Source organism: Balaenoptera physalus, assembly GCF_965194825.1.
Source record: "Balaenoptera physalus genome assembly, chromosome: 13".
Lineage (NCBI taxonomy): Eukaryota > Metazoa > Chordata > Mammalia > Artiodactyla > Balaenopteridae > Balaenoptera > Balaenoptera physalus.
In genome coordinates this window covers 95736454-95757684 of record NC_138892.1, presented here as the reverse complement: position 1 = coordinate 95757684, position 21231 = coordinate 95736454, and the positions used below count along the sequence as shown (strand labels likewise).

General features: G+C 37.6%; 1 protein-coding gene across 12 annotated transcripts in view; it reads right to left on the bottom strand.

Annotated features, from left to right (window-relative positions):
* EPS8 (EGFR pathway substrate 8, signaling adaptor) overlaps positions 1-21231 on the bottom strand; it is a 211352-nt gene that overhangs the window by 94073 nt on the left and 96048 nt on the right. For 7 of the 12 annotated variants that reach the window (XM_082421931.1, XM_082421930.1, XM_082421942.1 and 4 more), the window contains exon 2: positions 19455-19543. The exons of 3 other annotated variants lie outside the window; for them this stretch is intronic. The gene's annotated coding sequence lies outside the window, so the exon portion shown is untranslated. Of the gene's footprint in view, positions 1-11034; positions 11212-19454; positions 19544-21231 lie in introns of those variants that run through there. 2 more of the 12 variants (XM_082421933.1, XM_082421938.1) reach the window with 2 other exon arrangements.

Genomic DNA, 21231 nt, shown 5'->3' with positions numbered 1-21231 from the left:
CTGACAAAGAGTATGATGAGAAAAATAATTTCTGAAGCTTTATATAACTGAAGACATGTTTATAGTACTTTCGTAGATGATCAGTAGTTTGTCTTGGTTTCAAATTCCATAATGGAAATTATTTTTGTCCTGTAATCTTGAAGGCATTGTTCCTGTCTTCAGTGTTTTTCCCGAGATGTCAGGTGCCATTCTGTTTCTCAGTATTTTGTAAGGGCCTATTTTATTTTCTTTCTGCAATTCTGGAGTTTGGGGATCGTCAATTTTCTCCCCTGATGTTTTGATATTTCGTGACTACATCAGTGTAGGAGTTTTTTAAAAATTCAATATTTTAGAAACTCAATAGGCCTTTTCAAATTTGAAAATTATTGTCCTTAAATTCCAGGAAATTTTCTTGACTTATTCCTTTGATAGTTTATTTACAACATTTTTAAAAAATTTTTTTTCTAAAAAAGTCTGTTATTCAGAATAGGACCTCTTGGACTGAGTGTCTAATTTTCTTGTCTCTTCTCTTTTGTTTTCCATTTCCTGTTATTTTTGTTCTACTTTTTGAGTGGCTTCCTCAACTTTATCTTCAAAATACTTTTAAATTTTTCCATGTCCTCTATCAATTTTCAATTTCCAGAAGTACATTTTTATGCCCTAAATGTTTCTTTTCTCATAGAACCTGTTCTTATTTCCTAACTGCAATGTATTCTTGGATGTTTCTGAGAATAATGATTGTATTTAAAAATTTTTTTCTCCCGTCATCATCTCTAGTTCTGGCAATTTCCTTGTTTTCTCCAGGTTTGTTTTGGTCTCTGGATTTCTTCAAATGTCTGGTGATCATTGGTCGCTCCTCACCTTGAAGATGGAGCACTAAATAGCTGACTGGAAAGTCTGTGTCAAAGGGTGGGTCTTTTCAACAGGTGAGCTTCACTACAGAGCAATCTGGCTGGGCTGTTCCATTGGGAGACCTCCCCAACCATCAGTACCTACAGGTCTTCTGCACAGATAGATCAGATTCTTCAAAGAAACATCTTCCAATTTCATCCCTGGAGAATACATATCTGACTGCCAAAATCTGGGGAGGAGAAGAAGTACCCTGAGGGTGTCTCACTGCTTAGTAAGTTTTTCCCTGAATCCTCCCACCTGCGTATGTGTCTTGGTATCTCCCACTTGAGAGTTCTCTACTTCACATTCTCCACGGAATAAACTTCATCCTGCTGGACAGTGGGGAGGCATCTGGGATCTAAGCTCTATTTAAACACTCATCCTCCTGTTTCAGCCTCACCCTCATTGCTGAGCCTTTCTGAGGCTCTGAAGTGAACCTCAGTGTCTCTCCCTAGCAGCTTGGGTTTCAGCTTCTCAGGATGGGTAGGTTAGTTACAATCATCCCTGGACTTTCCAGAGTCCCTTGGTCTCACTGACTTTCTGCATTTTTAAAATCCCTTCATTGTCATTTATTTATTTTTTTGGAGAGAGTGGAATATATGTATGCGCTTAATCTGCTTCTTTCTCTAACGCATTTTCATTGTCTAAACCCTGACAAATATCTGTTAATGAAAAACTCAGGAGAAAAATTCAAGTCACCTGTAATATGAACTTGAGAGGTTAAGTTGGCTGAGAAATATGAGTACAAGTTTATACTAAAAATAAAAGTACCCTAACAGCCAGAGTGAAAGCACAAAAAATGAAGGAGATTTACTTTACATAACATCAGCTGATATTTTGGTAGTGTATGTTTAACCGCCTGCTATTTTTATAACAACAAATGCTACTTTCAAATTCCAGGAAAGGAACAATATTATAATATGTAAAAGTGGGCAATATCGCTAGCTAACTCAGGCATTATAGTTAATGAAAAATGCTTTAACTGTTTTTCCAGAAATTATATCATAGCTTTAAATGCACAACAGAGTTAGGTTCCTAAAAGAAACCTGAAATTCATCCTTAGGTAAATAACCACTAATTTATTCATTTTAATTAAATGGATTTTAAACTATTTTTTTCCAAAGAGAAGTCCTTTTTAATAAATATATCTGGGAAACAAATTCTTTGTGAGCTACCCCAAAATAAAAGTCAGAGATATCTGTGCATTAGTTTTAAAATTCAAGTTGCCTATAAAAGTAGTGTGAAGCTGTCTTTTCTTGAGAGGTTAGATATTTACATAGTCATAAAAATTAAAGGAAGGAAAAAATTAAGTCCGATGGGAAAATTTTTTAAATCAAGGCTATGAAATTTCACATTTAAAAGATAATAAGTATAAGCTTTGATTGTGGATAGTACTACCTTTGAAAAATGTCTGCCAAATTATAACAATGGGCGTTTTCAAAATTAGCAGTAAAGTTCCTTATAACCAACCCCGAAATTATCCATGAACTGGGGTAAATTTAGACATATTTCTGCTCACTATTGTAAAAAAAATAATAATAATGCTCATTCATTACGCATTTTAATGTGTCAGCCACTGTGCCAATCACTATTTGTACATTATCTTACTTAATTCTTACCACCTTATGAGGTTATTAGAGCTTATTATCCCCATTTTAATGGGGAATCTGGGACTTACAAAAGTTACAAGTAAAGGTAACTTGGTCATGATACCTATGTAGCATGTCTAAGATTTGACCACTAGTCATGTTTTTAACCATTGTTGTATACTTTCCTTTAACTAATGATAAATCCAGTATTTTGAAGTTGGCTGGGGGTATGTCAACACTGATGAATTAAAAATCAAAATGACCTCTGTAAATGATTACTCAAACAAGATTCACCCAGTGTTAATTGGCACGAGCCAACAGCAGTACTCATTCATTCATTCATTCATTCACTTGTTCACAAGGATTTACTATGTAATCATTCCATAGTTATCAGTGCTCTGGATAAGCCCTGTCAAATAAAACTTCCAGCTTTGCTGAAAAAGTACAATATCATCACTGTTCAATACAGTAGCTGAGCACAAGTGTTGAACACCTGAAGTGTGGCTAGTGCCACTGAGGAACGGAAATTTGCATTCTTCTAGATTTAAATTAGTTTAATTTAAATGCAAATAGCTACATATAGCCGATGGCTACCATATTAGACAGGATAGCTCTAGACCCTGGGTGCACAGTTAACAAAATATACATGGTTCCTATCTTCATGCTGCTAACAATCTAGTGGGGGAGCCAGCATGAAATAAGTAAAATAATAAATATAATATTACAACATTTGTCAATTGCTTAGAAGAAAAAGAATAGAAAAGATAGTATTTATGAGGATATAAAGTCAGACTAAGTCAAACCTATCTATGAACTTCTGAAAAGTATGGGACTGAGAGATTCATTCTGAAATGTTATTTCAGGATTTCCTCACTTAAAACCTAGGATAATTACTGAAACTTTGAAACAAAGAATTTATGTAGTTTTTTGAAAGTGCCTTCAATGTTTCAAGACTGATGCACAGAAACAGTGCCCTGTTGGCAAATCTATGCAAAAATAATCCTGAACAAGAATGTTGTTTTTTAATCCTATTCCAGATAACAATCTGAATTTAAACGAAATAAAATAAAAGAGAACAGGGAAGAAGAATCACAAAAACTAAAGCAGTAAAATCTATAAAATGCTAACTGAAGGTACTTCAAGTTTAAGAGCCTGGGAAATGAGAGAGAAACAAATGAACTACTATTCCCACTTGGGCAGAAATGGGACTTGTTTATAGCAACATGTCCACTTTTGGGCCAGTGTCAATTTATAAACCTCCCCCCAAAAATTATTTTCCAGGTATTACATTCCTGGATTTGAGCACCTGCAATTGAAACAGAGCAAACACAACTCGCTATAGTGAATTATTAAGTGAAAAAGGTGTTTGGGTCAGCCAGGGAAGGGGGAAATCACTCCAAACCGTCATGTTCCTGGATCATAGTGTATGGATTTTTGTTTGGGAAGTTAAGATAGATCTGTTTGGGTAAGCAAGCTATTTGAGGTCTGAAGGAAGTGGAAATTAGAAGAGGGAATTATCACAAGGGCTGGTAATGCCATATTTGCATTTCTTTCTTTCCATTCCCATAGTTTCCAACTCTAAGCAACTGGGAAAATGGCCCACAGGAAGAGGTAGGTAGAACAGACAGGGCGGAGCATGATTGGATTTAATTAAAATGTATTGCTCATTACAAGAACAAGTTTAATATTTCTAAATAGCCCCCAAATTAATTCCAGCTCTTTAGTAAATAAACTAGGTATCATTTAGCTAACATAATCGCTGTCCCCCTTTTTAAGCCAAATGATCTTGTAAAATCAGTGCACTACGAGAACTAAACTACTACTGCTACGATTGCTAATAGTAGTGATAGGAGGAGGAGAAAGATGAGGAGAGGCGGCAGTAGCAGTTAACGTTTAGATTGCACTATGTGCCAGGCACAGCTCTAAGTGTTTTACATCTATTTATTTTCTTTTAATTGTCACATTAAACTCACGAGGTAGGAACCGTTACTATGCTCACAGTACACATGAGTTAAGCTAGGTACAGAGTTTAATATCATGCCAATGTCAAAGAGCTAATAAGTAGTTATATGTGGAATCTTAAACAAATGATACACATGAACTTATTTACAAAACAGAAATAGACTCACAGACGTAGAAAAACTTATGGTTACCAAGGGGGGGAACGGGAGGGAGGGATAAACTGGGAATGAGGGATTAACAGGTACACACTACTATATATAAAATAGATAAACAACAAAGACCTACTATATAGCACAGGGAACTATGTTCAATATCTTGTAATAACCTATAATAGAAAAGAATCTGAAAAAGAAAAAAGATATATAACTGAATCACTTTGCTGTACACCTGAAACTTCGTAAATCAACTAAACTTCAGTTAAAAAAAATTTTAAAGCTAATTAGTAGATATAGAATAAAATCCAACCATTCTGCCACAGAGAGGAAAATAATGGTTAGAGAGTTGTTTTTCACCCGAATTCACATAGCATCTAAATAGAACTAAAGGGATTTTTTTCTTTTGCTATAAATTTATTACAAATGATAGTGCATACATTTGTATAGAAAAGAACTAACAGTCTAGTCTACCTATAAAGAAGAAAGAAAAGGACTGGATTCTGGATATTTACGAAGTAAAGGAAGGAGATAGTCAGGACTATTAGAAATAGTATCAAGACAAAGGCAAAGACAGTACCAGGATAAAAACAATGCACCCTAGCATTTCAAAATGCTCACAAAATTCTAACAGGGCATAACATCACCTTAACTTTTGTTCAGCAAAGTCTATGCCTATTACAGAGTATTTCTCTATGGGTACATATTTCCAATTGTATAACTGCAATCAATAAAACTAGAACTGACTTTTATATCCAACTTTTTTTTTTTTAATATTTATTTATTTATTTTTGGCTGTGTTGGGTCTTTGTTTCTGTGCGAGGGCTTTCTCCAGTTGCGGCAAGTGGGGGCCACTCTTCATCGCGGTGCGCGGGTCTCTCACTATCGCGGCCTCTCTTGTTGCGGAGAACAGGCTCCAGACGCGCAGGCTCAGTAATTGTGGCTCACGGGCCTAGTTGCTCCGTGGCATGTGGGATCTTCCCAGACCAGGGCTTGAACCCATGTCCCCTGCATTGGCAGGCAGATTCTCAACCACTGCACCACCAGGGAAGCCCTATATCCAACTTTGAGGCAACATATATTTTTACAAACATGGGGACATATGAATTATTATGAAAGATAGATACCAAAAGCTACCCAAAGAAGCCTTATGAAACTGTAGAGATATTCCATTTTACCTCTATTAAACATAATGATATGTAGTGGGCACTTTTCCTCAAACTTCTGTGGGAAACATCTCTCAGGAACTTCAACAAATCAACTTAAAAACATGTGCTGCTTTTTCTAACCATCTTACTTAGTTTTACCAAATTTGATGGGAAAAGAGTTAACAGTTTTCCTCAAGCTGCTAAGTGTCAGCATAGCTTAAACTCAGCAACCTCTTGATTGACATATATACACTAATATGTATAAAATAGATAACTAATAAGAACTTGCTATATAAAAAATAAAATAAAATTCAAAAAAAATAAAAATTGTAAGAATTTTCCTAGCTTATTAAAACTCCTAATAATAACCTAATCTAAATGGCTATAAATGACTTACCATGTAGCTGTGCCATGACTTTTTAAGAATTGTTTTCATATTTACTTATTAAATAATTATTTTCCACAAGGAAAAAACCAACAACCCAGCAACCTCTTCTAATAGTTTTAATATATTACACTCCAAGGGAGATACGTGATTGTTTCTGGTAACATACATTTTCTTATATTTGGTGTTATCTCTTAAGTAGTTTTTAAACTCCCTAGCTTTGTGCTACGTAAGCAGTAAAAATCTACTATCGAAGAGTGTCAGGATTTTAAATGATCTCTTGGTCTTTTGATGACCTAAACTGGAATCGTTTTAGAAGCTTTTGTAGATATAATTTGAACCAATCTAATACTACTGCCTTCTAAAACTTAAATTTTTTTTTTTTATCATTCTTCTACTTAAATCCAGTCAAGAGATCCCCACCACCCCGCAGGTAGCCAATTCGAATGCATAGCAGAGTACTCTTTGAGGATTTGACCCTTTATACTGTAAGGCTTCTTTTCTCACAAGCTCTGCCTCCCTGCCCCCTGCCCTGCTCCCTCCCAGCACCCACATCCCGCCACAGGCTCACACTGGCAGCTATGCACCAGCTATACTGAACTATTTTGCAGACTCTTGCCTTCAAGTTACATCCTCTATCTGGAATAAACTTTCACTCCCAAAACCTCCCTGCCACCTTTACCCGGCCAGCTCCGACTCAAAGTTTAGTCTTGGGAGGCTGTCCGTGAGTCCCCTACAGTAGGCTACATGCCTCTCTCATGTGTTCCCATAAGGCTTGAGTCCAACACTGAGATGTACTTATCACCCTGCATTGCAACTTCCTATTTTCTTGTTTGTACACAATATTGTAGACCCCTTGAGGGCAGGGGCTAAATAATCTTCTTGAATACCAAGTGCTAAGCATAGCTCATAACATGTAGTAAGTTCTCACTACATGCGTATTCAATGAGTGAAAAAATTAGGCTCATAATTATTTTTTTACGCGCTCAAACTAAGATGTTTATTTCAAACCTTCTTACTAAGAAGAATGAAACGATGCTCTAAAAGCAAGAAAAACTTAGTAGGAAATATTTTAACTAGTTGAAGAGTTAAAAACAGAAAACATTTAGCATCACTAGCTTCTAACAAGAGCTACTCAAGGAAAAGGGCAGGCAGTGTGGACTCTCTCCCAAATCCCTCTAAGCCACCCCCATCCATCCTCTTGCCTCTCCATCCTGCCCTCTATTATTACCAGCCACCTTCCTTACCACCCGCAAATGGAGTCGAAAAAAAATCCTAATCTAACTATATTCTCTCGCCTCTCCAATTCCATCATGCCTTCTCCAACGGTGGACATCAGTCCTGCCAAAGCCCAACCATTCTTTCTGTGAGTGTGAGGAGATACCACTCCTGGACTTCCAACTGGAACATCCTAGGTGTCAACTTGATTTAGATTTGTCCTGAGATTAGAAAGAACACTGAACACCAAAGTCCATACTATTCCTTGCTTTGCTAATACTATTCCTAACTCTGTGCCCTTGGACATGTCACTTAAACTCATCAGTTCCTAATCAGTACTGATTAAGCTGAAAACCAGGGTATCTCCAAGAGCTCTTTGCAGCTCCCATGTCATTAGCTCCAGGACATCAGTGACAAAGGCTAGCACATCAACTCAGTGACCTGCTTCCTGTCATACAAATTTACCTACACAGACCATCTGACAGAACACAGCAGAGCCGAAAAGTATCCTGTGTTCTCATTGATGGCGGTGGTCCTTACATAAGTAACTTTGAGGACTGGCTGAACTCTTCATAAACTCCAAGCCCGCCTACGAAGAAAGCATGTGACATGAGGAATGTTGTCCTTTTCTTTTCTTTTTTTTTTTTTTTTTTTACAATTTAGCTGCTAAGAAGCCCTGGGAATAGCACATAGCAGCACACAGTAGCAGACAAACTAGTTAGCCAGGAAGAATAAGATGAATTTCCCTGCTCTCCTAAGAATTGAACTATTTCATTCCGGGATGCTAAAAAGGAATTTTTTTTTTAAACAAGTCTTTGCATTTTATGAGATATTAGACTCAGTGTTTACAAGAGTGGTGCTTCATCTCAACTGCCACTGTTGTCACCTCAGGGAGGGCGAGTTTTGCCAAGAGCCACGCGGCTGCTCCCCTGCCGTGAAGGCAACAGGATGAAGCTAAGTGCCATGCTCTTGTGATGACTGTATGTGCCAAGACAGAAAGTCAAAGACTCCAACTCACCAAGGCTCAAATGCTTAAGACTGAGAAAAAAAAGAAAAATGACCAACTGTCCATCTACTAGTATAAGTGGACAAAGGATCAACAGCATGGATCACCTCTACCCACAAATAATCCCTAAACATATTTGATGGCCCTTGAAAACTTTATAGAGGCTCAAATGACGATAATCTACTGTAGAAAATAAAGATGGTCCAACTGCTGCTCCCTGAGAGGACGGGTGAGCAAGCTTGCCCAGGAGCAATTTCCTAGCATCCAAAGACCACTTTCCTATTCCTAAAAAAATAATAGTAATGCTTCTACCAAGAAGGAAAATGCTTTGGGGGTGCTTTTTATCAGAGCCACAGGAAACAATAAAAACTTACTGAGTATATTCCAATGCTTTTATTATGGTATTGTGAATAGTAAAAAGAACATGCTATAAAGATAGGCACCCCTGAATGTAAATCCTCATTCTACCATCTCTCTGTGACCTTGGACAAGTCCTTATCCTCTCTGAGCCTCTGTTTACTCATCTGTAAAACGAGAATAAGATTGTTATAAGGATGACATACAGAAGCAACAGGTCCCTTGAGATCTGTATCTATATCTGTATCTACATCTATCTATCAGCTCCTTTATTTTCCTGAAGAACTGTATTCTGGAGAAAATAGAGACGGAGATCTTTTCTTTAAATACTGGTTCTAAAAAATGAAATCCACTGAAGTAAAATCCAGTTGCAGTCAATCAAATACGACACAAGAGAAAGACATGAGAATCAGCATAAAGAATGCTACCAGTTACATTTGCACACGCACAAAAAGAAAATTCCTTAGCTTACCATTCAAGACCCACAAGAGTTTGCCCACAGCAGTCTCTCCGGGCTTCCACATTCCCACAGGCTTTCCCACCTATAAACCTCCCCTAGCACCATGCACTCTTCTGAGCATTTCTTGCACTGGCTCACCTATAGGCTTCTGCTCTTAAACTAAACACCCCACCCACTACTTTATATCAACCATCCAGCAACTGCTCAATTCCTCAATCCCTACTCCTTTCTTAAAGTTTTCCCTGACCAACTCAACATTAGCAACAGCTAGTCATTTGGCAATTATTTATCATGTTTAATATTTTTTAGTGTAGCTAGCAAGAACCTCTGTGATTTATTCCTTGGTAAATCTGACCTTGCTCTGGGGTGTGGCAAACTCGTACAGTCTTTGGCAAAATGATTCCAGTATTAAGCATGTGCTATGGAGAGTTTATATATGTGTACTAAAAGAAAACACAAAGAATTTTAGGGACCCAAGTGGACATTATTACCAACATAAATTTCCTCTATGATTGACATAAATGACCACCTGACACAAATGACTCCTGTTTAAAGAAAAATTGATGCAAAATAGAAACAAATTTAGAAGTACAGAATTGAACTAAAATTTTGTTAAAGAATTTATTTAGCAGAATTTCTACAATCACAGTTAGATAAGACCCTCAATGCTGAGTGGAAATACCAATGAAAGTACCACTGTTGGTGTGGGCATGTATAAATGATGATTTTTAACATCTGATCTGAAAAGCAGAAGTTTTGGTAAAAGTACACCTATTTATATCAAGGAGGTTCAGAACTGACTCAGAGGAAAAAGTATTATCCTCTGACTCACCAAGACCACTTCCTGAAACACCCAATGTTTTTCTTGGAAGGAAGGATATAAAGTGCCATTTCTTTCAAACACTGATTAGACAAAATCGAAGTCTAACACAAAATGGACAAAAGACATATATTTTCCAAAGCCAAACAGGTTTCAAAGTGGAGACCATTCCATAAACATATATTATCTGGTCATGAAAGGGAAGACTTTAAATACACTCAGAAATGAATAATCCAAAATATATTATAATAAATAAACCACTAACTACGTACACATATCCCTGTTTATACCATAATCTCTCTCTCTCTCTCTCTTTTTTTTTTTTTTTTGGCCACGCTGTGCGGCGTGTGGGATCTTAGTTCCCTGACCAGGGATCAAACCCACACCCCTTGCAGTGGAAGCGTGGAGTCTTAACCACTGAACCGTCAGGGATGTCCCTATACCATAATCTCTTAATGATGAAGAAACATTATGATTTTAATTCACAAAATTAACTAATGTCTTTGGCTTAAAAACAATCATTTTTCTTCAGAGTAATTATTTTCTCTTCTCTGAATCACCTGTGTGGCCAGTATTTAATAAAAATTTACAGAAACAATAGGTAACACTTATTAAGTGCTTATATGGGCCAAACCTTGTTATAAATTCTTGGCATGCATTAATTTATTTGAACTCCTCTAAGAGGTAGGTACTATTATTATCTCTATTCTACAGATGAGGAAACTGAGGCACAGAACAATAAAGCACCTTGCCCAGTATCACACAGTGCGTACACGGTAAAGCCCCAAACCCAGGCAGACCAATGTAAGAGCCCAAACTCCCAGTTTCTGTGCTCTGTGTGTGTGCGTGATACCCCTGCCCATTAGAATGCTTGCCAAAACTTAAAAACACTTAATCACAACACACACACACACACATATAATTACACACTTATACATCTGTATAAACATTTCACATTTACACAATCCACGCCAAAATCTATGTATGCCCTTCTACGTTATCATTACATCAATAGGATCTGGGTACCAATAATACCAAGTCTTCAGTCTAGAAGAACAATTACTTACGTAAGTTTTGAAACATTCCACTGGTCCAGATACATTTATGTCAGTCTCACTTGTTTTTTAGTTCTAAGGCATTGGAAACATCTCACAGAACTGCAAAAACACCAAAATGATACTGCCCTGGACACAGTCCTTGGGGGAGAAAAATACACATAACATTTCCTTCTTCAAAATAACAAGCAATTAAACTGAATCTTGCTGTTTGCTTCCTTCTGAGTAATCTAGACTGGAAAGAGTTCAAATATCTGACTCTTGCAGTATTTTGCTTCCAGTAGAAAGATCATCCTTTAATATGCCACGTCAGCTAATAAGTGTTTCCTCATATCTATAACTGACTCATAGAAACTAGCTTAAATATTAAATGACTGCCTATTTCTAGTTCTAAACATTTGAAAAAGAAATTCCTACTTAGCTAAGGAGGCAGAATAAGCACTTTGAAAAGAGTCATACCACCCGGACTTTCAGATTATAAAGGGGAAATGTAAGAAGGGGAAATTTATCCCAGAAGGGTGAGGCCCTTAAAGCAGCAGCCTCAGGAAATATATTTCCAGTGTTAATACCACTCTGGAGGTGCTGAAGATTCAGGGGTGCTTTTGGAAGCCTGCATGCTAGTGCGATTTAGGGGGCAAGAGAGAGTCCTCCTGCTTCCTTACATGATACCATTTACCCAAGGGATACAGTGAATGAAATTCCTACCACTGGAAATTTATTCTTTTGAATTAAGCATTTTCATCCCTAGGAACCACATTTAAACTACAAACACTTGTGGGAGTAATAATGTATTATGTCATTAACACTTAAGTATAACTTATCAGATACTTTCTCCTAAGAGATGAGAAATCTAGGGTAATGTGAGAACATTACCGATGAAGTCAGTATGCCCAGAAATGTAAGAAATCTGCCCAGAAATGGAGCAGTAGCAAACTACTGAAGAAAAAATTTGCCTGCTTGATACTTTTACATATGAAAAGATATATTCAGTTATTAATAATTGCTGAAATTATGAAAGGAATTCCAGCTTACAGATGGAATGATTACATATTAGAGGCAGACATTCTATACAGTGAGCAAAACCACATAAGAAATTCACTCAGTATTTTCTGTCTACACCTTCCAGGGGTTGTGCTTCACATGAAGGCATATGTAAGAAACGCCATGGTTTCTCTTCTTCAGGAGCACTTAGTTGAGCGAGACATATGCAAAGAGATAATTACAATGCAACTTAGTAAATGCTACTGTCTTGTTATAAACAGTGTACAATACTGTGAAACCATCAACCTAGGGCAGCTGCCAGTAGGTTTCATCTGGGAGGAGACAGTAGAACCAGGTGTTGAAAGACACAGGAGTGTGTCAATCAGCACATCTACGGGTAGGAGAGGACATTCCAGGCATATGCAAAGCACGGTATGTGGAAGGGCACGGTTTTTAGGGAACAGTGAGATATTCAGTGTGGCTGCAACACAGGGTATATGAAAGATGATGTGGCAGAGAAGAGCTTGACACGAAGTTGTGAGGGGCCTGGCAGATCATGTAAAGGAATTTAGACTCAGTCTTTATGGAAGCAGCAAACCAGTGGAGGCAGTAACAGTCATATTACTAATTTTAATAAAATCACTATGGGGGCATTCTGGAGGGTAGACTAGATTAAGAAGCAAGGTTGACTAATTTTGAGATAATTTTATCTGTTTCTTTCATTCCTATGGGAATCTCCCCAGTTGTATTCTGCTCTACATATATATATATATATACATATATATATATATATATATTTTTTTTTTTTTTTTGGAAAAATTAAGACTCACCTATGTCATTCTCATAATGTCTTCAGACTTTTGAATTCCCCAAGGAGAAGCAGGAAGCTAGTGTAACTCAGCGGTCCCCAACCTTTCTGGCACCAGGGACTGGTTTCGTGGAAGACAATTAATTCTTCCACGGACGGGGCGGTGGGGGAGGGATGGTTCAGGCGGTAACGCAAGCGATGGGGAGCGATGGGGAGCGGGGAGCGGCAGATGAAGCTCCGCTAACTCTCCCGCTGCTCACCTCCTGCTGTGCGACCCGGCTCCTAACAGGGGGGTTGGGGACCCCACTTTAACTAATTTAAAATGTGCCTACCAATAACCTATAAGGACACAGCTCACATTTTCTAGAGTTATTAGTTACATAAAAGCCCAAGGGAGCTATATTCATCCTACTTTAGAAAAGTTCATTTTAAAAATTCAGAGACTGGGAGTTCCCTGGTGACTCAGTGGTTAGGATTACAGGCTTTCACTACTGTGGGCCCAGGTTCAATCCCTGGTTGGGGAACTGACATCCCACAAGCCACGCAGCGTGGCAAAAAAAAAAAAAAAAAATCCAGAGACTTAAGAGAATTGAAGATTGGTTTTTACCTTTCATTTAAAACATTCCTTTAACGGTGTGGCCATTGTGGAAAACGATATGGCAGTTCCTCAGAAAATTAAACACAGAATTACCATGTGTTCCAGCAATTCCACCTTTGGGTGTAGACCCAGAACTGAAAGCAGGAACTCAAACAGATACTTGTACGCTCACAGTCAAAGCGGCATTATTCACAACAGCCAAAGGGTGGAAGCAAGCCAAGTGCACATCGACGGATGAATGGATAAGTGAAATGTGGTCTATATATACAGTGGAATATTATTCAGCCTTTAAAAGGAAGGAAATTCTAATACATGCTACAACACGGATGAAGCTTGAGGCCGTTAAGCCAAGTAAAATAAGCCAGTCGCCAAAGGTCAAATACTGTATGATTCTACTTCTATGATGTACCTAGAGTAGTGACATTCATGGAGATAGAAAGGAGAATGGTGGTTGCCAGGGGCTGGCGGGGTACAGGGGGTGATGAGTAGTTACCCTCTAATGAGTATGGAACCGTCTGTGAAGATATAAAAGTTCTGAAGATGGATGGTACTGACAGTTGCACAACAATGTGAAGGTACTTGATGCCCATGAATTTACACCACAGGTGATTTGAATAGTAAATTGTATGTTATATATATTTTACCATGATAATAAAAAAAGTAAATGAGGAAGGAATAAACCGCTGAATGTCTGTGAGGCCATTAGGTATGGCTGCCTGGCCTGTAATGCTAGATCTTACTGCAGCTGCCTCTGTAGTGGAGAATGCACCAGGGCGTCAGGGGTTTCTGTGGCAGACACGCACACACACAGGCACATGCGCACACGCACACACACATGCACACACACACACACACACACGCACACACACGCACAAACGCACACACACACGCACAAACGCATACACACACACGCACACACATGCACACACACACACGCACAAACGCACACACACACGCACAAACGCACACACACACGCACACACAAGGCACATGTGCACACGCACGCACACACGCACACGCACACACGCACACACACACACGCACACGAATTAAAACCATCCTTACAATGCTTTGTGTGTACGTGTGTGATCATATAAATATATACATACACATGTGTATATATACATATTTTGATTTGAGGTAAATTAGATTATCATATATTCTACTTTAATAAAGATCAAGAGACACAATCCTTAATTTACAAAAGCAATAAACTGAACCCTGTTTTGGGGGGGGAAAAAAAAAAAGAGAACTGGTCCAGTTTCACCAACTATTGATTTCTTGTCCAGCTCTAACCTTACCTGGCAGCCCCTCTTACAAACACCATTTCTCAGTGACCCTTAATTTTCTCATTACTCAAATGAAGTAGGACTCTATGTCCCACCCACTACACACCAATCTCACAGTATATTAATGGGATAAACTAAGGCAATGTATATATAAAATTATTTTAACATAGAAAATGATTTGGAATAGATATGCTCTTTTACAAAAGGATCATTTGACTTACGAAATGGCTCAAAGAATTTTTTTAAAATTCCTCTGCATTTTTCACTTTTTAAGTAAGCATTCATATAATCTAACATGCATACAAACTTTGAGGAGAACATCCCCTGAACAAAATAAAATACATCAGTATTCCTAAGGGGGTAAATATATATATATTATTTATATTATATGTAAATAACATATATATAATATATACATATTCAATAAGATGGCTTCAAAGGTCAAACTTTTAAAGTGATAAGATTTAGAGTTTGCTTTTATAATTAATTAGTCCATTATTAAGTTCCATACCAAATATCAAAAGGAATTACAAAATGATATTAACAAAAGTTGACTCATTTAAAATGGGTAAGAAACATGTCTGTAACTTTAAGAAAGTTATCATTAACTTGATGTCTTATGGCAAATCAACTGTTAACTGCAGGAGTTAGTCCCTGGAAATAAGCCAAGTGACATTGACAATATCTAACTCAGTCATTTTAATACTTAAGAAACATTCTGCTTAAAATAAACAACCAAGAGTTTTCCACAAGTCAGTACCACCAATCCCCCTCCCAACATACCTTTGAAAAACATTCTTCAGGGGTCCCAGGGGGTGTCTTTTTTCCTCACTGATCAAAACAAAACTCACAACTCTTAGCAAGTATTTACCTTATCTGCTAGCCAATATTTCTCTTTTTGTAAGGAAATAGACTTTTGACATCCAGTATGAAATTCCTCAAACCTCACATTAAACCCCAAAAATCCGATACTGTCAACTGAAGTTCACTAACGTTTAAGCTTAAACAAAGCACAGACAAGTTTATTACTAAATTCTTGTATAATCAGCTGTACAGGTATTGCTTTCACCACTTACGGCTCTTTTTTTGTTAACTCAAAAACTAACATTTCACAATAGCCCTGAAATATTTTCTTTCCTTCTGTCTCCAATTCCCATTCTCTTTCCCACCTAAAGTGACCTTCTCTTTCCTTAATTGTTGTAAACCCCTATTTCACCTCCATCTTACGGTAAATATCTTGTAAAACAGTCCTTCTAAGTCTATTACAACTTTATTTCACCCACTGGGGAAATATGCAACTCTCTCTCCTCTTTCTACTTTATAAATTCCTCAAGGCATCCATCCTGTAAGTGAAATTATCCCAATTTAGAAGTTCAGATTTGATTTTGAAGCATCAAGCTCCACAAGTAGGAAGCATTTCAGTATTTAACTTCTTAAATCAAACGCCTAAGCCCGATCATCATGTGTTACTTGGCCACCCGGTGATCACCCAGAGACCCTGGGATCATGTGTCCTAGTACAGAGCAGCCTCCCCCCTCAGCTGGTTATTTTCAGAAAAGCAGCTGTATTCATTCTATCTCAGATTCAGTCCTGGCATTGGAATAGTGCCAATTCACTTTCCCTCCTCAGGATCAGATGCGGCTGAAGCGGTCTACATTCCTTTTTCCTGCCTTTTCTGTGCAGGCTTTCTCCAGGTCGAGCTCCATTCAGATCCTTTGACAGCGGTTAAGAAGGTTTGGGAAAGCTGGGTTGCCAGTGGCCTAGAGTAACCTGGGATTACCAACAATCTGAGTTTAATGTAATTAGGTGAGCTTCAGAGAGGAGGGGAGCAGGCTTCACCCAGGCAATCCCGGTGCTCACAATTACATCATGAATTTCCCAGCGAAATGTCTATTCAGTCTTTGTTCATTCAGTAAACCTTGGTGAGGGCTTACTGGGTGCCAGCAGGTACGTCTGAGGCTGGATAGACAATGATGAACCAACAGATATAACTCCTCTTCTCAGAGCCATTGGGAGATACAATGGCCTTCTGTGATCATCCTTTGAATAAGCCAAGCTCTTTCCATCCTCAAGGCCTATCACACTCTGTCTGGAATAATTATCCTTTTTGTCTTTGGCTGCCTAAATCCTGTATCTCAGCTTAAATGACCTCCTGGGGAACTATTCCTCTGACCCCTCCAGTCTGTATTCGATCCCTCATTGCATGTTTTCATTGCACCCTGAAATTTTCTTCATAAAACTTTACAATTAGACATATGAGCCAATATTTGTTTAATAATCCGTTTTTCAAAGATAAACTGCTACCTGGTATACTCTCTATTGATGCAGAATACACTTTCCTATTTTGTACTTTATACTGAGAATATTTTAAGTCTCATCTTTCTTTTGGGTGAATATTATTTTAAGTTTTTAATATGAGGCTTGAATTTTCTGTTCTTTAAATTTTCTCTATAGCTCTATACAATATATCCAAAAACCTTCCTTCAAATGCAATTTTTATAATAAAATTACACAATTCTCCAACCAATTCTATTTTTTGTGTGTACAACTTGTGTTTTTTTAATATTTTAGATACTGGCGAAAATGACTACAAATGTCTATATCTGATATCTAGATGTTTTCAAGCCAGAATTTTGAATAGACCATACTCAATTTTTACAAATAAAGTTTCTCTACCATATTCTTATCTGGAGAAACCCGGACAAATATGAATCCCACTACTTAATAAATGTGGAGGCTTACTTAGCTTCTATGAGCCTGGTTTCCTCATTTGTAAAGTAGCTATAAAATCTTTCAAGGGTATGAGAAATAAAGTATACAAAGTCCCAAGCAAAATATCATACTAAATAAATACCAATTCCTTCCTACATGTGGGGAAAAAAAGAAAAGGTACACATTTGAAAATGTAGCCCTCTATGAAATATAATACCAGTTTCCATTACCTAATCTGATTTCCTAAAAGGAAACAAGTCTAACTTTTTCTGCTTTATGGACTATACTTCAGGGCAGGGGTTGACAAACTTTCTGTAAAGAGCCCGGTTGTAAATATCTGGGGTTTGTGGGCCACATATGGTCTCGGTCAATGTTCTTTTTGTTTTTATTTTTAATAATCTACTAAAAATGTAAAAACCATTCTTGGCTTGTAGAAAAACAGACTGGGCACAGTTTGCTAGCCCCCTGCTTTAAATTCGCAGATGCTAATCAATCCTTCCTTATCCTATTACCTGTATAATATTAGGCTCTTAACACTTGACTGAAAAATTGCTCTCTCTACTATTTATCAAATAAACAAACACTAACTCAGTTAACAAACACTTCAGTTTAACAAACACTAATTAAACACTTGTTTATATGCAAGGTGCTATAGGTAGCTGACTGCCTAAAGAAAAAGAGACGCATCACATGTTGTAAAAGAAGTGCCAATAAAGCCTTTTGAAGCTTTCCTCTATCGTCACCTCTCTTCTTCCTCTTTTTCTTTTCTTTTTGAGGCTACTACTAATCTGGATTTATAGCATAACCAATTTATGCTCGTGACCTCGGGTTTCTCTTTCTTCCTATAATCCTGAGTTGAAATTGGTGCTAGCTTGAGCTCCTTGATGGGAATCTGATTAGGCTTCTTATACCATAGAGTTAGAGGACCCCTACTGCCCATCCTCCATCAGGCTCTGTCGTTCCAATTCTGATATATTGTTATAAATTCACTTTTCCCCCCGACTTCCAGAACAATCATTTCTTCTTCTCTTCCCTAGTTCAGCTCACCTGATCTCTAATTGTCCAATTTTTCTCCCTTTTCACGTATAATCCCAATGGGAAAAATTCTGAATTTGGTGTCAGAACTAGTTGTTATTGTTCTGCCTCTGACAAACTGTGCATTTCTTAGCCTGAGTACCTTTGTTTCTTCATCTATCACAGGGGTCAAAAGACGGCCTGTGATGCCAATCAGACACAGGTGAGGGCAAAGGAAATAACACATGTGAGAGTTATTTATTTATCACCTACAAAGTACTCTAAGAGACCAGAGATCTCTGGTTCAGAAGTCAGATGTGATTCAAGATCTGGCTCTGCCATTTATGTTTATGCATTATCGACCTTGGGCAAGTTAACTAACCCCTGTAAGCCTCACTTTCTTCATCTGTAAAATAAAGACAGTAATAACATCTACTTTAGAGGGTTCTGTGAGGATTATGTGGCCTAATCCATGCCAAGCACTGATCATAGAGCCAGGCACATAGTAAAGGCTCACAAAATGTTAAACATTATTATTATTTAAGGGTAAGCCACTGGTCCCTGGTCTTTTACGTTCAGTCTCTACGTGCTTCTAAGCATATCTATTTATTCCACAGGTAATTTTATGCCCTTTTTCCACGACACTGGTTAAACAAGTTCTCTGGCATTTTTCTCTGTTGCACTGTGTTCCTCTTACAGGGATTTTTTTTTAGTGTCTCTCACCATTCAAAGGGCAGGGAGAGGGAGGGTAGAAATGAAGGAAAGAAAGACAGAGAGAGAACTGTCAGTTCACACGCTGTATGTTATCAATTAGTACAGTCAATTCTGTTATAATGCGGCATAATATGTTCCTGAAAAGTCATGATGCTTTGCAAAATCACGTCATGAAAAGCCCAGGACTTAGGGGAAAAAACAGCTGTCGGTAACACATATAAAAAAGAAAAGAGCCTAGTAAAGACCCTAGCACAGTTTTTCATATGTTAAATGGTTAAAAAAATAAATAAAAACTATAATAAATATAGCATCTTACCTTGCAAAAGACTTGAAGTTTGCTTGTGGAATTGCGTGTCCAAGGGTTGCAGCTTGTGAGTTATTGTACAGTGGTAGAAAAAGGGTTATCTGAAATTGGAGGGAAAGTTATGAAAATGAGATATGGGTGGTTGTGATTCATGATATGCAGTGAAGTCAGGGAGCTGGAAGGCGTCTGACGTGTGCGCATGTACATTTTGTCTATTCCTATGTGGCTCAGTTCAGCTAGGTGAAATGGCCTGTGTTCACCAACTAGGTGAAAATAAAATAAAATCACACATAACAAATGTGAAATTTACATTCTACTCAAATTGTTCCCTAATATTAATAATGTAGGAATAAATTCTCATTTTCAAAACAAGCATGATAGCAGAACTGACTGTATTTATCCCCGAACTGTGAACTCCTGAAAAACATTCTCTGACTCAGAACCATAGTCACTATTTCCAAAGTTTGTGTTACCCTTCAATTTCCTATCAGCCCAAAGGCTTTACCTAGAAAAAGTTGCTCTTTCCTTGTCAGTATTAAGATACTACACATAATCTAGATCATTTTTAAACTGCATCTTTGATTGTTTCTTCAGCTTTCCCTGCTGGGGAGATGATGTCTTATCCCCAAACATCCATTCCAACAGAGGAATAAAATGCCTGGTAGTCAATTACTCACTGCCATGCCATGATATTTATTCAGTTGCCAAATATTTACAATGAGTATCTACTAAATACATGGAAACATAGGCGATACAAGATGAAACCACATCCAGCCCATCATAGTAAGAGACAGAGACTCGGCTCAGCGATCATTCAAAGTTAGGCTATGCTACGTAGGAGATGTAAAATATTACAACACATGTAAAAATAACAGTAACACAAGACAGAACATGAAGCACCTTAAGAAAATATAGCAACTAAAAACAGATTACTTTCAATGTTAGAAGAGGGGATCAGGAGAAATTTAATGGGCCTGATTAGTAGACCTTAAGGACGAGGTAAATTTTGCATACGAGGGAGAGACTTGCTTATTGCGGCATGAGTGAAGGAAAAAGCAGGACATGGAGGTGTAAAGCATAAAGATCAATAAGTGTAGGCCAGGGACTTCCCTGGCAATCCAGTGGTTAAGAATCTGTGCTTCCACTGCAGGGGGCACAGATCCCTGGTCAGGGAACTAAGATCCTGCATGCTGCATGGTGTGGCCAAAATAAAAAATAAAAATTGAAAAAAAAAAAAAAAAGAAGTATAGGCCATAAATTAAGATACATGACTACAAGTGATAAGTTACGTACCGGACTTTGAATTTGATATGATGGGAAATGGGAAAGCCACAGACAATTTTTAACCAGAAGAGTGCAACAACAGCTATGAATGGGCAATGGGGAGCCCAAAGGGCTTTCAGAGATTCTGAATACTTTAAGAGACTTCATTCAGAGTCTTTGGACACCATGCCAGAGCAACAGGAGGGCTTCCTCAACTACAATCCCAGGCTTTGTGTCCAAGATTGATATTCATGGCTCTACTTAATGGATACTAACTGTGTCATTTGGTCTGGCAAGTTGTATAAAAAAGTGGGGGAAAAAAAAGAAAAATTACCTACAAAATGAAGAAAAAGTATTTTTTAGAAACAATGAAGGAAGACAAAGAATGCAATGCAACCTACAGTAATAATAATATTGTCAGATATTTAAATCTGACCATTAGGATCATATAAATAGTGAAGTTAAATAATATGGTTCTGAGTTACATCTAAACATCTGACACAATGTATTTTTAAGATTCAAGAAA